Below are 18,059 nucleotides of genomic sequence, written 5' to 3'. Positions count from 1 at the left end.
AGAGACAAGAAACTACAATGGAAACATTTGCAAAACACAGGAGGAAATGATGTCTCCAACAGAAAAATGTTTCCATTGGCAGTGTGTACATGTCATCAGGCTGTGGGGAACCCACGGTGCACAGATTTTCCAGAATTTAATAATATGCTTTGTTATGTTGGTATGAGCTATAATGTGACTGATGACCAGCGTGAGCCAAATGTCTTCCACCATCTACTGTCAGTCATTTCTGATAGCAGCATCCACTCCAGCACTGACAGGAGGTATAATGACACATGGAGCCTGTCCTGGCTGACTGCTGTCTTTCAGTGACCCCTGACCTTCACAAAATCATTTATTCCATGCAAGCACATGTTTTGAACTTGTTGACTAGTGTATCGAAGTTTTTACCTCCATTCTTGTAGTTTTATTTTGTTAAAAATTGATGTGATTCTTATATGTCAGTAAAAAGAATAGAATTTAGTTGCCCATCCTTCAGAGGACCCATGTATAGGCACTGTGTCTTTGCTACCTTGCCCTGATATTAATGCTGCCTGTTTTTTTTAAGTATTTTTTTTATACATAACTGTTAGCCTCTAAGCCATGGATGAACATTTTTAGAACAGAGCGAAAGCTGCTGTTAACACTATTAATGAAGACTGTTGGATCAGGCTGTTTAAATATGAATTAATTTTCGCTGTAGCATGAAATTGTTAGATACTGGTTCCAACAACTTGTGATGCTAAGATAATAAACGTTAACAAGTCATTATGTCCATTAATCACCCAGTTTATTGCTCCCCCTATCTTCCTGTGATGTCCTGACAATGAAAAATGCGGATGAAATTTTTTGAAAATATTTTTGGCTACCCCATTTGCAGAGTTGAAGGGAAATCAAATGAAGTCTCATATGAATGCTATTTGCGAATCCTGTCTAAGGAAACCCTTATATATCAGAATGTGTCCACATCTGAATGTAATTTTCACCAGCATTGCTTTATAATTTGTCACTCTTACCACTGTTCTCTTTTGGGAAGTAAATGTGAAGGTATTAAAATGAGATGAATCTGGATGAGATATATACACTCCTGGAAATGGAAAAAAGAACACATTGACACCAGTGTGTCAGACCCACCATACTTGCTCCGGACACTGCGAGAGGGCTGTACAAGCAATGATCACACGCACGGCACAGCGGACACACCAGGAACCGCGGTGTTGGCCGTCGAATGGCGCTAGCTGCGCAGCCTTTGTGCACCGCCGCCGTCAGTGTCAGCCAGTTTGCCGTGGCGTACGGAGCTCCATCGCAGTCTTTAACACTGGTAGCATCCCGCGACAGCGTGGACGTGAACCGTATGTGCAGTTGACGGACTTTGAGCGAGGGCGTATAGTGGGCATGCAGGAGGCCGGGTGGACGTACCGCCAAATTGCTCAACACGTGGGGCGTGAGGTCTCCACAGTACATCGATGTTGTCGCCAGTGGTCGGCGGAAGGTGCACGTGCCCGTCGACCTGGGACCGGACCGCAGCGACGCACGGATGCACGCCAAGACCGTAGGATCCTACGCAGTGCCGTAGGGGACCGCACCACCACTTTCCAGCAAATTAGGGACACTGTTGCTCCTGGGGTATCGGCGAGGACCATTCGCAACCGTCTCCATGAAGCTGGGCTATGGTCCCGCACACCGTTAGGCCGTCTTCCGCTCACGCCCCAACATCGTGCAGCCCGCCTCCAGTGATGTCGCGACAGGCGTGAATGGAGGGACGAATGGAGACGTGTCGTCTTCAGCGATGAGAGTCGCTTCTGCCTTGGTGCCAATGATGGTCGTATGCGTGTTTGGCGCCGTGCAGGTGAGCGCCACAATCAGGACTGCATACGACCGAGGCACACAGGGCCAACACCCGGCATCATGGTGTGGGGAGCGATCTCCTACACTGGCCGTACACCACTGGTGATCATCGAGGGGACACTGAATAGTGCACGGTACATCCAAACCGTCATCGAACCCATCGTTCTACCATTCCTAGACCGGCAAGGGAACTTGCTGTTCCAACAGGACTATGCACGTCCGCATGTATCCCGTGCCACCCAACGTGCTCTAGAAGGTGTAAGTCAACTACCCTGGCCAGCAAGATCTCCGGATCTGTCCCCCATTGAGCATGTTTGGGACTGGATGAAGCGTCGTCTCACGCGGTCTGCACGTCCAGCACGAACGCTGGTCCAACTGAGGCGCCAGGTGGAAATGGCATGGCAAGCCGTTCCACAGGACTACATCCAGCATCTCTACGATCGTCTCCATGGGAGAATAGCAGCCTGCATTGCTGCGAAAGGTGGATATACACTGTACTACTGCCGACATTGTGCATGCTCTGTTGCCTGTGTCTATGTGCCTGTGGTTCTGTCAGTGTGATCATGTGATGTATCTGACCCCAGGAATGTGTCAATAAAGTTTCCCCTTCCTGGGACAATGAATTCACGGTGTTCTTATTTCAATTTCCAGGAGTGTATATTATAGGCTACTCCCAAAGGCACTGTAGAGATGATAATTCCAGTGTCAAATGTGTTCATAACTACAAGAAAACATAGTATATATGCAATGGGTGCAACTTATGAAATACTTGGAAATACACTGACATAAAGTTGTTTAATGGACACCAAAAACTGTAACAAATAATACAAACTTGATAACATAATAAATTCAAGTGAAATTATTTCAATATTTCATGCTGATCATAAAAATGAACACAATTAGCACTCTCTTCTGACTCCACGTTGGTCTTTTTTTCCTTGTCAAGCTTTATCCTTAAGTACATGACTTCAGAAACTTGCTAACATGTCTTCATAGGTACTGTCTTCATTGGTTCTACACATAACTCCTGAGCAAGTCCCAGCTGAAAAAAGAAGAAAGATTTTATATTTTAATTTTTAAGTTAATGAAGAAGGTAATCAATTTCCTAAGTAACCATTCTGAGCATAAATACATTACATGGTTAGAAAATAAGTGCTTTTGTTGATCACATTCCCAATCATTTACATTGAGTTACATACATACATTAATCCTTGTTGAATACATCATGAATACGACATTTCGTAATGATGTGAAACGTGTCACTTTAAAATAAGTTTGCCTTACACAAAATAAATAATTTTTTTTTTCAGTTACTACTTCATTTCTAAGAATTCATCTTTTTAGTAGAAGAAGTTGTCATTCAGAAATTCTTTTAATTTGCTTCTAAATGTTGGTTGGCTATCTGTCAGACTTTTAATACTGTTTGGCAAATGGCCAACAATTTTTGTGGCAGCATAATTCACTCCTTTCTGTGCCAAAGTGAGAATGAATCCAAAATAGAGAAGATCATCCTTTCTTCTAGTGTTGTAGCTATGCACTTTGCTGTTATTTTTGAATTGGAATGGGTTATTAATGACAAATTTTATAAGTGAATATATGTATTGCAAATTTAATGTGAATATCCCAAGTACCTTAAATAAATGTTTGCAAGGTGATCTTGGGTGGGCTCTAGCTATTATTCTGATTACACGCTTTTGTGCAATGAATACTTAGTCTCTTAATGACGAGTTGCCCCAAAATATGATGCCACATAAAAGCAGTGAATGAAAACAGTAATAGTAGGCTAATTTAGTGATACATTTATCACCTAAATTTGCAATAACCCTAATAACATAAGTAGCTGAACCTAACCGTTTCAGCAGATCATCGATGTGGTTCTTCCAATTCAATTTCTTATCAATGCAATAATCTAGTGTTTTCTCAAAATGTAGCGAGAATCCATTTGCAGAGAACCACTTAACAATTTTCTGAAAGACATTATTTACAATTTCCTCAAATGATTCTCGCGTGTTGGGTGTGATTACTATACTTATATCATCAGCAAAAGAACTAGCTTTGCATCTTCATTAATATAGAGCAGCAAATCGTTAATATATATTAAGAACAACAAGGAACCCAGGACTGAACCCTGTGAGACACTATTCTTGATACCTCCCCAATTAGAGGACTCTGTTAATTTTTGCAGGCTATCTGTACTGTTAATTTCAGCCTTTTGCATTCTTCCAGTTAAATATGAATTAAACCATTTGTGTTTTGTCCCACTCATACCATAATACTTAAGCTTATACAGAAGAATTTCATTATTCACACAATCAAAAGCCTTTGAGGGATCACAAAATATCGCAATGGGTGATGTTCTGTTATTCAATGCCTTTCATATTTGATCAGTGAAAGCATATATAGCATTTCCTGTTGAAATGCCTTTCTGAAAATCAAATTGACATTTTGTTAGTCTACACCTATATCAACATCTACGTGATTACTCTGCTATTCACAATAAATTGCCTGGCACAGGGTTCAGTGAACCACCTTCAAACCGTCTCTACCATTTCACACCCGAACGGCGTGCAGGAAAAACGAGCACTTAAATTTTTCAGTGCAAGCCCTGATTTCTCTTATTTTATCATGATGATCATTTCTCCCTATGTAAATGGGTGCTAACATAATGTTTTCGCAATCAGAGGAGAAAACTGGTGATTGAAATATCATGGGAAGGTCCCGTCACAACGAAAAACGCGTTTTTTTTTAATGGTTGCCACTCCAACTCACAATCATGTCTGTGGCACTATCTCCCCTATTTCGCGATAGTACATAACCAGCCACCCTTCTTTGAACTTTTTCGATGTTATCCGTCAGTCCCATCCGATGCAGATCCCACACCGCACAGCAATACTCCAGAATATGGAGGACAAGCATGGTGCAAGCAGTCTCTTTAGTAGAGCTGTTGCACCTTCTAAGTGTTCTGCCAATAAATCACAGTCTTTGGTTTGCTCTACCCACAATATGATCTATATGACCGTTCCAATTTAGGTTATTTGTAATTGTAATCCCTAAGTATTTAGTTGAATTTACAGCCCTCAGATTTGTGTGACTTATCGCATAATCGAAATGTAGCTGATTTGTTTTAGTACTCATGTGAATAACTTCACACTTTTCTTTATTCAGGGTCAATTGCCACTTTCCGCACCATACAGATATCTAGATCATTTTGCAGTTCATTTTGGTCATCTGATGACTTTACAAGATGGTAAATGACAGCATCATCTGCAAACAATATAATAGGGCTACTCAGATTGTCTCCTATGTCGTTAATATAGATCAGGAACAATAGAAGGCCTGTAACACTTCCTTGGGGAACACCGGATATTACCTCTGTTTCACACGATGATTTTTTGTCTATTACTATAAACTGTGACCTCTCTGACAAGAAATCACAAATCCAGTCGCACAACTGAGGTGATATTCCATAAGCACACAGTTTGGTTAGAAGACGCTTGTGAGGAATAGTGTCGAAAGTCTTCAGGAAATCTAAAAATATGGAATCAATTTGACATCTGTTGTCGATAGCACTCATTATTTTATGAGTATAAAGAGCTAGTTGTGTTTCACGAGAACGATTTTTTCTGAATCTGTGCAAATCGACACTAGTGATATGGGCCTGTAATTCAGCGGATTACTCCTATTTCCCTTTTTGGGTATTGGTGTGATCTAAGCAATTTTCCAGTCTTTAGGTACGGAACTTTCTGTGAGAGAGTGGTTGTATATAATTGCTAAATATGGAGCTGTTGTATCCACATACTATGGACCGGAGCTCTTGCCTTTATTAGGCCTAAGTGATTTAAGCTGCTTTGCTACACCGAGGATATGTACAGTACTTCTATGTTTCTCATCTTGGCAGTTGTTCTTGATTGGAATTCAGGAATATTTACTTCGTCCTCTTTTGTGAAGGAGTTTCAGAAAACCGAGTTTGATAACTGCTTTAGTGGCACTGTCCTCAGTAACTTCACCGTTGTTATCGCGCAGTGAAGGTACTGATTGTGTCTTGCCACTGGTGATCTTTATTTCTGACCAGAATCTCTTTGGGTTTTCTGCCAGATTCTGAGACAGAGTTTCATTGTGAAAATTATTAAAAGCATCTCGCATTGAAGTACACGCTATATTTCGAACTTATGCAAAACTTTGCCAGTCTTGGGGATTTTGCATACTTTTCTTGCTGCTTCTGCAACAGTGATCTGACCCATTTTGTGTACCACGGGGGATCAGTACCATCACTTATTAATTTATGTGGTATATACCTCTCAATTGCCGTTGATATTATATCTTTGAAATCATTCCACATCTTTTCTACACTTACGTGATCAGATCGGAAGGAGTGGAGACTATCTCTTAAAAAGGCGTTAGGACCATTTTTATCAGCTTTTTTAAATAGATGTACTTTGCGTTTCTTTTTGATGGTTGTAAGTGTTTCTGTATCCAGCCTAGCAGCAACTGTCTTGTGGTCACTAATCTCTGTATTCGTCATGATACTCCCTATTTGTCCAGGATTATTTGTTGCTAAGAGGTCAAGTATGCTTTCGCAACTATTTACACTTCAAGTGGGCTCATGAACTAATTGTTCAAAATAATTTTCTGAGAAAGCGTTCAGTACAATTTCGGATGATGTTTCATGCCTGCCACCGGTTTTAAACAAATTGTATGAATGGGGTACCTATCTGAAATGAGACTCAAGTTTTCTTTGAACTGTTCAGCAACTACACACATAAAAAAAAGTTCTGCATCACCCCAGTTCCCAGAACTCCTGAAGATAGACGTTGACTATGGATATTGTATCACAGACACAGTCCCTTTGACTGTTCAAAGATCTCACTAAACGCACCCAAAGATGTAAACAACCTTGCATGAACAGCACCTATTAAATATAGTGGTTCTGACATCTGATCAGTTCTAAACATTCCACCAGGAAGGAAGTACACAGCTCTTGTTGTCTGTCGTTCAACCATGCCTAGATGGTCAATACTGTGGTCCGAATTATTACTTTGTGCCTGGAAGGGCTTTCAACAAAAGAGCAGTGTCCAGGCGTCTCGGAGTGAACCAAAGCGATATTGTTCAGATATGGAATAGATACAGAGAGACAGGAAATGTTGATGGCATGCCTCGCTCAGGCCACCCAAGGGCTACTACTGCAGTGGATGACAGGTACCTACGGATTATGGCTCGGAGGAATCCTGACAGCAACGCCACTATGTTGAATAATGCTTTTTGTGCAGCCACAGGATGTCATGTTATGACTCAAACTGTGTGCAGTAGGCTGCATGATGCGCAACTTCACTCCCGATGTCCATGGCAAGGTCCATCTTTGCAACCACGACACCATACAGCATGGTACAGATGGGCCCAACAACATGCCAAATGGACCACTCAGGACTGGCACAACATTCTCTTCACTGATGAGTGTCACATATGCCTTCAAAAAAATAATTGTTGGAGACGTGTCTGGAGGCAACCCGGTCAGGCTGAATGCCTTAGACACACTGTCCAGCGAGTGTAGCAAGGTGGAGGTTCCTTGCTGCTTTGGGGTGGCATTATGTGGGGCCAACGTACACAGCTGGTGGTCATGGAAGGTGCCATAACAGCTGTGTGATATGTGAATGTTGTCCTCCGACCGATACTGCAATCATATTGGCGAGGTATTCATCTTCATGAATGACTATTCGCACCTCCATTGTGTGCATCTTGTGAATGACTACCTTCAGGATAATGAAATCGCTCATAGAGTGGCATCATGTTCTCCAGGCATGAACCCTATCGATCATGTCTGAGATAGATTGAAAAGGGCTGTTTATGGATGATGTGACCCACCAACCACTCTGACAGATCCATGCCGAATCGCCATTGAGGAATGGGACAATCTGGACCAATAGTGCCTTGATGAGCTTGTGGATAGCATGCCACGATGAATACAGGCATGCCCTCAATGCTACTGGGTATTAGAGATACCGATGTGTACAGCAATCTGGACCACCACCTCTGAAGATCTCGCTGTATGGTGGTACAACATGCAATGTGTGGTTTTAATGAACAATAAAAGGGGCGGAAATAATGTTTATGTTGATCTCTGTTCCCAATTTTCTGTACAGGTTCCAGAACTCTCGGAACCGAGGTGATGCAAAACGTTTTTGATGCTTGTGTATCTTCTGAGTCAGGGGGTCAGTAAAACAATCCAATTAATAGTTTAGTCCGATTGTCACGTATAATCTCTACCCATACCATTTTTCTGGAACTATCTTCTTCAGTTTCATTACAAGGTAAACTGTTTCTGACAGCAATAAATACTCCACCACCAACTATATTTAATATACACTTTCTGAACACTGTCATGTCGTTTGAAAAAATTTCTGCTGAACTTATTTTTCCTTACCTATAACTATTTGAGCTTCAGTGCTTTCTATTAGGGTTTGGTGCTCTGGTTCTTTTCCAGTACAGCTACGACAATTTACAACTACAATACTGATCGGTTCTACAACTACCTTACCGTGTTTTACCTGCCCCTTCTAAACAGACGCCCTTTCTGTGGTTTCGTGAGACCCTCAAACCTAAAAAAACTGCCCAGTCCCTTCCACACAGCCCCCACTACCTGTGTAGCCCCTTCCTGTGTGTAATGGACTCCTGACCTATTAAGTGGAACCCGAAAACCCACCACCCGATGGCACAAGTCAAGGGATCTGCAGCCTTCACAGTCACAGAACCTCCTGAAGCTCTGAGTCAGACCCTCCACTTGGCTATGCACCAAAGGACCACAGTCGGTTCTGTTGATGATGCTACAGATTGTGAGCTCCACCATGATCTCGCAAGCAACAAAAGCCTGTACGATACGAGGGTTGATACAAGCGTCAATAACAACAACGGTACTCTATGCTACACTGTTATTAAAATAAAAGAGTGTCCCTAGTAAGCACTCAAATATGCAAGCAATTACAAAAAAAAAAAAAAAAAAAAAAAAAAAAAAAAAAAAAAAAAACTAGTAACTACACAGATAACTGAAAATAAGTCGCTCCTGTTTGAAGCTTGTAAAAATATGTAATAAACGATCGGTGTACTCGCCTTATTAGCAACAGGAACTCATGGAGCTCTCTCACTGACAGTCCAACCAATTCATTTTGACAAATACATATGTCATGCCACTCTTGAATAGATTACTTTTTAAAGAATTTTGGATAAAGCTGTCAGAAGTGAGATTGGGCGGTACATATTATCTGTGAATTCTAATATTATAACTTAACTAATTTCTGCTGCTAGGTGCTCTTTCATTCATATTTCAACTGACAGCCAGTGACAAGGCATCTTTGTGAGAATGCATATCTTAGACTTAGGTGGTTTCTTCACAATCTGACCCAATAAGTCAATAAAATTTGAAATGACTACCTGAATGGGAAGATCTGTATTAATATGACTTATTTAATTAATTTTTTTTTTCAAATTGAAGGAACAGAAGCTGAAATCTGCCAAAGATTTTTGTGAGTGAAATTTAATACAGTAAATACGTTCAAGCATTCAGAAGGTAACGAGGAGTCAGTAGAAGACAAGTGATACATGACAGCGGGAGGTGGGTAAGCCAATATGTTCACAATATCAATGAACTTTCATTTGAGACACGCCAGTGCATTCACATGGATGAATAGTATGTGTGGCAAATATCAGTGATGATGAATGAGACTGTTGGCTACAAACGTTTATTGAGCTTCAAATAACACTTTAGTATGTGGAACACAATCTGAACAGTCATAATAACCAATAAATCATGATCAAGCAATTATGATCCAAAAATTAAGTAGATATTTTTTATCCATAGGTGAAAAAAAGTGTGCTAATTTTGCTGCAACATACACACAATGTGTAGCTTATCAATTTTTATCTTAGCATATCTATTTTTATGAGTGCAGTTAGCCTCAGCACCAGTGTCTGTCAAAACTGCTTGAAGAATTGGTGGTGGGTAGAAGCTGCTGTTAATAATGTAGTCCATACCAAAAATTTCAGTTTAAACACTTAACTAGCACTTCAATGTTGAATGAACTACTGTTTATGGCCAGTCTGAGCCTCATCTATTAATTATGTAGGGATAAATAAGTAACTACATATTACACTTGACTGATCTCCACAGGGGAGACTCCCTTCTCATTCCGTGTGGTAAGTCTCCCCTGTCCTGCAGTTCTGGGTGACTTTTCTGAAATCTACTCCTTTTCCTAGACCTCTCCATTCCTTTTCCTCTACCCCTATTCCTTCCCCTTCAACCCTTCTGCCTGAAGAAGGAGTCAATGGCTCCAAAAGCTTGCCTGATTACAACCCTCTTTTTATGTGTGTGTTCTGCCACTGCTTGGTGAGTAGATTTTTTTTTTATCTATTCAATTAAATTACATTCTCAAAAATTGAATGCACAAATGTTGGCAGAGAAAATTTAGTAGCAATTTTTGTGTCCATAAGAAGATCATTGCATGATGTATACAATAACTTCCACTGTTACACATTAGCAAAAGATTTTGCCAACAGCCTGAGGAAATTCTGGTCATGTGTAAAATTCCTAAGCATGTCAAAGGCTTCTGTCCAGTCAGTTGTAAACTATCTTGGATGGCAATAGAAAAGAGCAAAGCTGAAGTTTTAAATTTCAAGTTTAAGAAATCATTCACAAAGGAGGACTGTACAAATATACCATCATTTGACTGTTGTACAGAGTCCCACTTGGGGGACATAGAAATAGTCATCCATGATGTACAGATGCAACTGAAAGAACTGAAAACAAAAAAGTCATCAGGTCCAGGTGTAAACCAAATTTGGTCTCACAGAGAGTACACTGTGGCATTGGCCCCTTACTTAGCCTGCATTTACCATGAATTTCTTGCCCAGTGCAAATTCCCAAGTAACTGGAAAAAAGTGCAGGTGACTCCTGTGTATAAGAAAGGTAAAAAAAAATGGATCCACATAATTACAGGCCAATCAGCTTAACATTGGTTTGCAGCAGAATTCTTAAACATAATCTGTGTCTGAATATAATAAATTTCCTTGTGACAGAAAAGCTTTTGTAAACAAATCAGCACAGATTTAGAAAGCAATATTTGTGCAAAACTCAGGTTGCTCTTTTCTCACATGATATCGTACAAACCAAGGGTGGAGGGCAGCAGTAAGATTCCATCTTCCTAGATTTCTAGAAAGCATTTGACATGGTGCCCCGTTGCAGAATGTTGATGAGGGTCCGAGCATATAGTTTAGGTTCCCAGATATGTTAGTGCCTCAGAAACATTTTAAATACGAGGTATGTCCACAAAGTAAGTTCTGTTTGGTTATATAAAAGGAATGTGTACAGATACAGAAAAAAATATTTACTGTACAAAAATCTACAACTGTTAAACTACTTTTGTACATAGCTTCCGAAATTTTGTAGGCACTTGTCATAGTGTGGCACAAGTTTATGTACGCCTTCTTCATAGAAGGTTGCATCCTGTGTATTCAACCATGTGGTAAGATGTTCTTTCAGGTCATCATCATCATTGAAGTGTTGAGCAACAAGGACAGATTTTAGGTGTAAGAAGAGATGAAAGTCGCTAGGAGCGAGGTCCAGGCTGTACGGAGGATGATCAAACGCATCCCAGTGAAATTCCCGTATGAGTTGTTTGGTCACATTTGCTGTGTGAGGTCGGACATTATCGTGGAAAAAAACAACGCCTTTTGACAGTAATCCTCAGCACTTGTTCTGTATTGCGCAGCACAATTTCTTAATGGTCCCGCAGAAACCATGTGCATTGATTGTTTGGCCTCGTGGTAAGAAATCTATCAGCAAAATGCATTTTCTGTCCCAAAAATAGGTGCACATGACGTTTTGAGGTGTCAAGACTTGCTTAGGCTTAATCTTAGTTGGGGATGAAGTGTGCCTCCATTCCATTGATTGCCGTTTTTTTTTTTTTTTTTTTTTTTTTTTTTTTTTTTTTTTTTTTTTTTTTTTTTTTTTTTAGTGATCCTGAGATTTGCGGAACTTCCATAGCAAGGGCACTAAGTGTAAACTTACGGTTGTGCTTAATCTTCTCTTCAGTTGTATGAACTAGTTCATCAGTAAGCAGAGACTGGTGTCCACATCGTTGTGTGTGTGTGTGTGTGTGTGTGTGTGTGTGTGTGTGTGTGTGTGGTTTGAGGTTTTCGGGCGCTAAACAGTGTGATCATCAGCGCCCAAACGCATAGAAACAGGAACACATGCAGTGAAGGGACGAAGACGGACACCGAACAAAGAGAACGGCTAAAACACACAGACCTGACGCAGTTCCAAATCCTCACATACAGAGGCAAAACAAGAGGAGAAGAAACGCACTAAAAGAGGAAAGGAAACACAAGGAAAAGAGAACAGAAATCAAAGTGAAACAAGTAGGTAATCGTGACTGGCGGACCTCTTACCTAAAGCCTGGGTGAGCCAGTCACCCAGCAGCACATCATTCTTCATCGTGCACTTGATCATGTCCTTCACTGAACAGTCTGACCCCTTTTCTAACCATTGAATCACTCATAGCATTTTGTCTGTAAACCTCACAGATTTGTCAATGAATTTCCTTTGGTTTAACTTTCTTTGCATTTAGGAAACGAATCACATATCTGATTTCACACGCATTTTCAATTACAGCTGACATTATAAAGAAGCACTGCAAAGCACACGTTGGCAGAAGTGATCTGAAAATGGTGTACGTGTCTTCTACTTGAGTCAAAGTAACTGCCATGCATGCTCAGAGCTGCGATTGTAGTGCTCCTGTGGATAGAAATAGAAACAGAACTTACTTTGTGGATGACCCTCGTAATAGAACCCAGGATGTTGTCTTCAATGATGAGCATTCATCATAGAAAAGGGTATTATCAGGAGAACCACAGTGAAGTGACAAAAGAATAACTCTTATCTCTGCATACATAAATAACTTGATGGACAGGATAAGCACCAATCTGTGGCTGTTTGCTTCTGTTGCTGTGTTGTATAGGAAGACAGATACAAGATGATTAGTAAGAATTTCTAGCTGGTGTTATGAATAGCAGCTTGCTTTTAATGTAAAAAAAAATGTAAGTTAATGCACGAGTAGGTAAAATACCCAGTAACATTTGAATGCAGCAATAGTAGCGCGCTGCCTGACATAGGCACATGAGCATGTCAGTTTGGTAATATTTTATTGGGAGAGTTTGGGAAAGTGTAGCTATCCACAAACTGGATGGCATATATAAAGCTAGTGTGACTCATTTTTTAGTACTTTTTGAGTGTTTGGGATCCCTACTAGGTCAGATTAAAAGAGACATCAAAGCAATCTAGAGTTGTACTGCTAGATTAATCATCAATAGGTTTGATGAGCATGTAAGTATTGAGGAAATTTAGACTGTGGAATGGTTCTATGACCACCAACGTACATTTTGCATAAGAATCATAAAGATGTTGTTGTCGTGGTCTTCAGACTGTAGACTAATTTGATGCAGCTCTCCATACTACTCTACCATGTGCAAGCCTCTGCATCTCTGGATAGTCACTGCAACTTACATCCTTCTGAATCAGCTTACAAATTCATCTTTAGCGCCCCACCCCCTCCACACATTGTTACCCCCCCCCCATCCCCCCCACCCCCACCCAAATTCCCACCAATGCATATCAACCAATCCCTTCTTTTATTCAAGTTGTGCCAAGTATTTCTTGCCTCTCTGGACCTATTCAGTACCTCCTCATTAGTCATGTGATCTACCCACTTAATGTTCATCATTCTTCTGTAGCACCAAATTTCAAAAGCTTCTATTCTCTTCTTATCTAAACTGTTTATTGTCTATGTTTCACTTCCATATGTCCATATGTGTCTACACTCCATACAAAAACTTCCTAACACTTAAATCTACATTCCATGTTAACAAATTTCTTTTCTTCAGAAACACTTTTCTTGCCATTACCAGCCTAGATTTTATATCCTCTCTACTTCAGCCATGATCAGTAATTCTGCTGCTCAAATAAAAAAACTCATCTACTACTTTAAGCATTTCATTTCCTACCGTATTTACTCGAATCTAAGCCGCAATTTTTTTCCGGTTTTTGTAATCCAAAAAACCGCCTGCGGCTTAGAATCGAGTGCAAAGCAAGCGGAAGTTCTGAAAAATGTTGGTAGGTGCCGCCACAACTAACTTCTGCCGTCGAATATATGTAGCGCTACACAAGCATGCTTTGTGGGCACAAACATAAATACTGGCGCCAAAACCTTTTTTCGCCCCGAGTTTCGACCACTGCATTTTCATACATTGTCCAACGAAGTAAATACAAATTTTGTATTGTTCATCTTCGAATGTAGCAGAATTTCAATGTACTACGAAAATCCGACTGGCAAGACTGTTAGGGATGTTTGTCAATATGGCCAACTCTACGTTCCGAGTTTTTTCCTACCCGTGAGAAGAGATGGTTGCTAATAGGAACCTGATGAAATGTGGATCACATGCAGTATTCTCTTCACCATAAGAATAATACAAAAATAAACATTTTGCCATGTATTCTTTCGTGTTTGCTGCTCTCATTTAAATCCTGTCTGCCTAATAAACTACGAAACTAGAGTGAAACAACAGCAAACGCGGAAGAATATACGTATCATGTCATGTTTATATTCGTATTATTCTTATGCCTAATAGTGATATAGTCAGAAATGAAGCACGGCAACTGACTAAATTTTAAATGCAAGATGACTAATTTCTGTGCAGAATTTGATGTACTAAAGAAGCGACCGCAAAGATTTTCAAACGGAGAAAAATTTGCGCCTAACTCTCGTTCAGAACATGTTCTATCATACACAGTCTATTATTTGGTTCTTGTTGATCATTATCAAAGAAAGCAGCAGTGTAAGTAACAACAAACTGCAGTCTCTTGCCATTGTTTCGCTAAAGAGACGATTCCTCTTTTTTTTTTTTTTTTAAGCGGCGGTAGCGCGCACAAAAGCAAGTCATGCCGCGACCGGCGACAGGCCGTGAACATGCACTATCAGAATGCGACAAGCAATGCATGACACAGTACAGTAATGCATTTTCAGCTTAGAGTGACGTAAACACCTATAACAAAGAAAACAGCACTTATCAGATCAAAGCAAAATAAGCAATCGATTCAAACCAGATGAAGCACGTGAAAAAGGAAGGGTACCCGTATAAATATGGACGGAGCGCCTGATGCATAGCAATGGCTACCTGGTAAAGCTTAACTGCTAAGCTTACGACTCGAACCAAACTACTGTAGCTGTATCGTCTTTCATTCGACCTAAATTGTATCTCGTATTACAATGGACCAACTTTGTTTCGATTTGGAGGTGCGGCCTAAAACTTTTCTCTCCCCTTGAATTTCGAGTCTCAAATTTCAGGTGCGGCTTAGATTCGGGAAATATTTTTTTCCTTTATTTCGAGTCTCATTTTTCAGGTGTGGCTTAGATTCTAGTGCGGCTTAGATTCGAGTAAATACGGTAATCTAATTCCCTCAGCATCACTTGACTTAATTCAACCACCTTCCATTATGCCTGTTTTGCTTTTTTAGATGTTTTTTTTGTATCTTCCTTTCAAGACACTGTCTATTCTGTTCAACTGCTCCTGCTCCTTTGCCATCTCTGACAGAATTACATTGTCATCAGTAAACCTTGTAGTTTTTAATTCTTCTTCCAGAATTTAAATCCTATTCCAAAATTTTATTTTGTTTCCTTTACTGATTGCTCAATGTATGGATTGGATAATATGGTGATAGGCTGGAACCCTGACTCACTCTCTTCTTAACCACTGCTTCTCTTTCATTCTCATGACTGATTTCTGTACAAGTTGTAAATAGCTTTTAATTCCCCTTGCCAATGGCCTTGCCTTAGGCTGAGGATGACACAGTGGTCTGTCAGTATCCTAGGGTCTTCTAAGATCTGTTCAGATGGAGTTTTGTTTTAGTTTTTTTTCACTCCCCCCATATTTTACCCTAGCTACCTCCAATATTTCAGAGAGAGTGTTTCTGTCAACACTGTCAATAGTTTTCTCTAAGTCTACAAATGCTATAAACATAGATTTGTCTTCCCTTAACCTGTCTTCCAAACTAATTCATGGGCTCAGTATTGCCTCACATGTTCCTACATGTCCCTGGAATCCAGACTGGTTATTCCCCAGTCTGGCTTCTACCAGCTTTTTCATTGTTCTGTAAATAATTCATGTTAGTATTTTGCAACCAAGGTTTATGACATTGATATTTTGGTAATATTCACACCTGTCAGCACTTGCTTTCTTTGGAATTGGAATTATTACAGTCTATTTGAGTCTGAGGGTATTTTGCCTGTCTCATATATCATGCACACAACATGGAAGAATTTTGTCATGGCTGGCTCTTGCAATGCTGTCAGTTGTTTTGACGTAGTGTTGTCTTCTCCTTGGGCTTTGTTTCCACATAGGTCCTCAGTGCTTTGTCAAATCCTTACAGTATCAAATCTCCCATCTCATCTTCATCTATGTCTTCCATTTCTATAATATTGCCTTCAAGTTAATCTCCTTTGTATAGAGCTTCTATTTACTCCTTCCAATTTTCAGCTTTCTCTTCTTTGCTTAGGACTGGTTTTTCATCTGAGCTCTTATTATTCATACACCTTGTTCTCTTTTCTCCAAAGCCCTCTTTAATTTTCCTGTAGACTGTATCTATCTTTTCTCTAGTGAAATATGCTTCTAAATCTTTACATTTGTCTCTTATCCACTCCTGATTAGCCACTGTCCACTTCCTGTCACCAACATTTATTAGACATTTGTATTCCATTTTGTTTGCTTCATTTACTGTATATTAATATTTTCTCCTTTCATCAATTAAATTCAATATCTCCTGTGTTATCCAAGGATTTCTAAGGGCATTCTCTTTTTATCTATTTGATCCTCTGCTGCTTTTAATATTTCATCTCGCAAAGCTACCCATTCGTATTCTACTGCGTTCTTTTCACCTGTTCTAGCCAGTCATTGCGTAGTTCAAATGACTCTGAGCACTATGGGACTTAACATCTGAGGTCATCAGTCCCCTAGAACTTAGAACTATTTAAACCTAACTAACCTAAGGACATCACACACATCCATGCCCGGGGCAGGATTCGAACCTGTGACCGTGGCGGTCACTCATTGCGCACTGCTTCCTCTGAAAGTCTCAACAACCTCTGGTTCTTTCAACCTATCCAGGTCCCATCTCCTTAATTTCTGACCTTTTTACAATTTCTTTAGTTTTAATCTACAGTTGATAAGCAATAAATTGTGGTCAAAGTCCACATCTGCCCCTGAAAATGTCTTACAATTTAACATATGGTTCCAAAATCTCTGTTTTACCATTATATGATCAATCTGAAACCTTCCAATGTCTACAGGTATCTTAAATGTATACAACCTGCTTTCATGGTTCTTAAACCAAGAGTTAGCAGTTGATTAAACTATGCTCTGTCTAAAATTCTACCAGATGGCTTCCTCTTTCATTCTTTTCCCCCAGTCCATAATCGCCTACAATTTTTTCTTCTCTTCCTTTTCCTACTCTCAAATGCCATTCCCCCATCACAATTAAATTTTTGTCTCCCTTAACTACTGGTATCTGATTAGTTTCTTTTATCTCACCATACATTTCTTCAATCTCTTCATCAGCTGCAGGGCTATGGTCTATGGTTCATGGAGGGTGGACCATACAGGAAAGATGAGAGAAATTTGGTCCTGTACAGAGGCTTTTTCCCTCACTCCATTTGTGAATAAAATGAGAAGGGAAATGTCTAATGGTGGTACGTAGTGACTACTGAAATTTGCCATAATATGGCTTGCAGATTATGTATGTAGATGTAGATGTATGTAGATATAGTCCAAAGGAAATGAAGGAAATTTACCCAGCTGTATGTGAATTAATTAGTTCTGTGTGGCATCAACAAAATCCACAATGGTTTCAGTGCTACTTATTGTGGACATAAATCTGATATCACCACAATGAGTGTTCTGGCATTACCACAAGCACCGGAATGAAGAAGCGAAATGCAAGAGCAGAGAAGGCGGTGAGGAAATGGCGCCCGATGGTGCGTGGAATTGGACCACGCCGCACCAACAGCAACACCTGGAAGAAGGGAATATAAGTGACGCTTCTGCTAGCCTTGGCCTTGCAGATTGGCACCAGTTCGTGGACATTAGTTATCAGTGACCTGTGTCAACTTGCCTGAACAGTTCACATATCAAGGACTCTA

The 18,059-nt window shown here is 40.1% G+C and overlaps 1 long non-coding RNA gene across 1 annotated transcript in view; it reads right to left on the bottom strand.

Annotated features, from left to right (window-relative positions):
- Positions 1-2,764: 2,764 nt before the first annotated feature.
- LOC126088555 (uncharacterized) overlaps positions 2,765-18,059 on the bottom strand; it is a 69,926-nt gene continuing 54,631 nt past the window's right edge. Inside the window, exon 3 of the long non-coding RNA XR_007519965.1 lies at positions 2,765-2,869. This is a non-coding gene — a long non-coding RNA (uncharacterized LOC126088555). The remainder of the gene's footprint in view (positions 2,870-18,059) is intronic.

Source organism: Schistocerca cancellata, chromosome 6, assembly GCF_023864275.1.
Source record: "Schistocerca cancellata isolate TAMUIC-IGC-003103 chromosome 6, iqSchCanc2.1, whole genome shotgun sequence".
NCBI classification, from domain to species: Eukaryota; Metazoa; Arthropoda; class Insecta; order Orthoptera; family Acrididae; genus Schistocerca; species Schistocerca cancellata.
The sequence above is the reverse complement of the archived record's forward strand: the minus strand, read 5'-3'. Positions and strand labels throughout refer to the sequence as shown.